Below are 2,940 nucleotides of genomic sequence, written 5' to 3'. Positions count from 1 at the left end.
CCCTTGGGATTGTTCTCTTAGGCAGTTTATACTGATAAAGTAGGAAGACGTGATGGGGTGGCGGGAGTGTGGAGGGAGCAGACTTACCAGGAGCACACTGAAGTCTGTGCCTCTAAAATTCAGTTGGGATTTTGGCTGAAAGGATCTGTGGAGCCATTATTTAAATCCAGGAACTTTGGGAACCTTGGAGGCTCCCTTTCTAGACTAAATCTTTGGTCTTGCTGCTGGACAATCCTCCAGGGACATGGAAATCCTACTGTAGATGAGAAAGAGCATGATGATATAAAATATCTACCTGCAAAACCCAAGAAAAGCAACATCATTTTAGGTCTTTCCTCAGACTTGAACTTCTCAGAGGGTGCTTATTTGAACACATTATCTGAAATAGTATTTTTCACGGTCACTTTCTATCCCTTATTATGCTTCCCCCAACTTCTTAGCACTTATCACCCTGTCATATGTTTATTTGTTTAGTATTTCCTCTCGGGAGAGTAGAAAGATCTTTTTTCTTTTTTAACTTTTTTAATGTTTTATTTATTTTTGACAGAGATAGAGCATGACATGGGGAGGTGCAGAGAGAGAGGGAGACAGAATCCAGGCCCTGAGCCCACACAGAGCCCGACATGGGGCTCGAACCCATGAACCACGAGATCATGACCTGAGCCGAAGTCAGATGCTCAACCGACTGAGCCACCCAGGCGCCCCTATAAAGATCTTAAGAACAGATTTTTTTACTTATTTCCAGGACCCAGAATAGTGCCTGGCACACTGTAAGTACCCAATAAATATTTATAGAATGAGTGAATGGATACATTGAAGAATATTAGGACAATCAAATGAGTTCAGTAATGAGACCAATTATAAAACCACAATAGTATTTCTACAGATAGCAAAAGCCATTTGAAAAATACAGAAAAAGATCATAATTATAAATAACAAAAAAATATAAGATATCCAAAACTAAATAACATTCAAATTTTACTGACAAAAGAACTGAATAAATAAAGAAGTATACCATGTTGTTGAATGGAAAAACATATTGTAAGAATTCCCCCTAAGTTAATCTATGAAGTTAACACAGTATCAATCAAAACCCTAAAGTTGTAGGGGAAAGGGGGAAGAAGACTTGACAAAAAGATTTTAAATGTCATCAGGAAGAATAAATGCTGTAGAACAGTGAATTAAATTCTGGATAAGGGACCTTGCTCTACCAGACACAAAAACGTAGGAAAAGACAAATTGGTGGTATATATCCAAAGCTTTAAAAAAAAAAAAAAAAAAAGGATATACCCTTTAGCCCAGATGTACCATTGCTAGAATTTTTTCCTGAGAAATAGACAATACGGCAAAACTGTTTATTAAAGCAGTGTCTGTAATGCCAAAACAACAGGAACAATCGGTGTTTCACAAGTAGAGAATGGTTCAAACCAATCATGGCTTAAACAAATACCTGTGGAATACCATGGAAGCTTTGAGAATTATGTAGAACTACATTAATTGCTATGGGAGGTATTCACCATATATTTCTATGTTTGTTTTTTTTTTAAAGCTGATTATAAAACAGTGTATCTAGCAGTGTCCTCATTTATGTAAAATTTTTAAATAATAATTTGCATATATAGGTGGAGAAATAACCTGGATGGAAGGTTATACATCAAAATATTAACAGTAGCTCCCTTGAAATAAGAATTAAGGATTATTAAACAGGTTTTTGTTTGTTTTTTTGAGTTGTATACTGAAAAACTAGTTTAGTTTTCCCCCAAAATGGGATGACAGTTAAATTCTTCACTGTTGCCACCTGGTGGCTACCACAGAGAAGTTTCTTATTTCTTTGCTATCACCTTAAGAAATAATACATGCAACATCATAATTCTAAAATTGTAAAGAAATCTATAGTATCACCTAGTTCTATTCATCATTTTATAGCTAAGGAAATAAAAGCAAAAAATTTAAGCCACTTGACTGAAGTCACACTGTTGGTAAAACTTATTAATAGTAACAAACATTTGTTGAGCCCTTTTTTCTAAGTACTTTATATGGATTATCTCATCTTATTCTCATAGGAACCTATGAGGTAGATCCTGTTTTTACTCTCATTTATCCCCATCTAACGTATGAGGATCCTGAAGCTCAGAGAAGGTAAGTGACTTACCCAACTTTGCACAGGCAGGGCAGAGCCAGGCATTGCGAGGTCCACCTCCCTCTCCTGAACCTTCTCTGTTGTGCCATCGTACTATATGCCAACCCCTCTTCCTTCACTGCTTTTGGTGACAATTCTTGGCATATCCCCAATGTCATGTTCCTCATGGTTGGGAAAAAAGTATAAACATTTACTGAAAGGGAAGCGAAATAACTTTACCCCCCATGTCTTGTAAGAATCCTGTCCAGGTAAAAACAGACTTACTTTGAGTTGTTCCAGGGTCCAGATAGTAGAGACTCTTCTGTCAGAGACTTGGGACTAGGGATAGGTTTACTTGGGTTCCCCTGCTCCAGTTTTATGCTATGCTCCCTGCTTAAGTTTTTTGATCCCAGAGCTTAGAGTTAACATCACTACATGCGCTTATTCATGAACTACCCCCACCCCCCTCTCTCTCTTAGCTCTTGCCCAAATTCTCGGGACAGTAGTCTCTGACTTTGCATCTCTATCCTTGTGCCTCAAAACCAAATGGTGTAAGTGCTAATAAATGTAAATCCTGTGCTAGGGGTAAATCTATTGGAAGTGAAATTAGAAATCTGAAACAACTAGTGGCTTTACCCTCTGAAACCCTTTGGAAACCCAGGAAGTCTTTCAGAATTGCTCCCAAGATGAAGGCGTATCTTTGAATTATCATCTAATTAAAGCTTTTTCTCAGGTACCATCTTGCTTGAAAATAAATTTTAAAATGTATACAAAAGGGCAGCTGGGTGACTCAGTCGTTTAAGCATCCTGCTTCAGCTCAG

The 2,940-nt window shown here is 37.5% G+C and overlaps 1 non-coding gene across 1 annotated transcript; it reads right to left on the bottom strand.

Moving 5' to 3' along the window:
* Positions 1 to 615: 615 nt before the first annotated feature.
* TRNAR-UCG (transfer RNA arginine (anticodon UCG)) lies at positions 616 to 700 on the bottom strand. The gene has a single exon. It is a non-coding gene; the product is annotated as a tRNA-Arg (tRNA).
* Positions 701 to 2,940: the final 2,240 nt, after the last annotated feature.

Source organism: Lynx rufus, unplaced genomic scaffold (assembly GCF_022079265.1).
Source record: "Lynx rufus isolate CCGP_SWC_20201006 ecotype Redwood Valley unplaced genomic scaffold, mLynRuf1.p SCAF_3, whole genome shotgun sequence".
NCBI lineage: Eukaryota > Metazoa > Chordata > Mammalia > Carnivora > Felidae > Lynx > Lynx rufus.
Note: the sequence above shows the minus strand (reverse complement) of the source record. Positions and strands in the feature narration are given on the sequence as shown.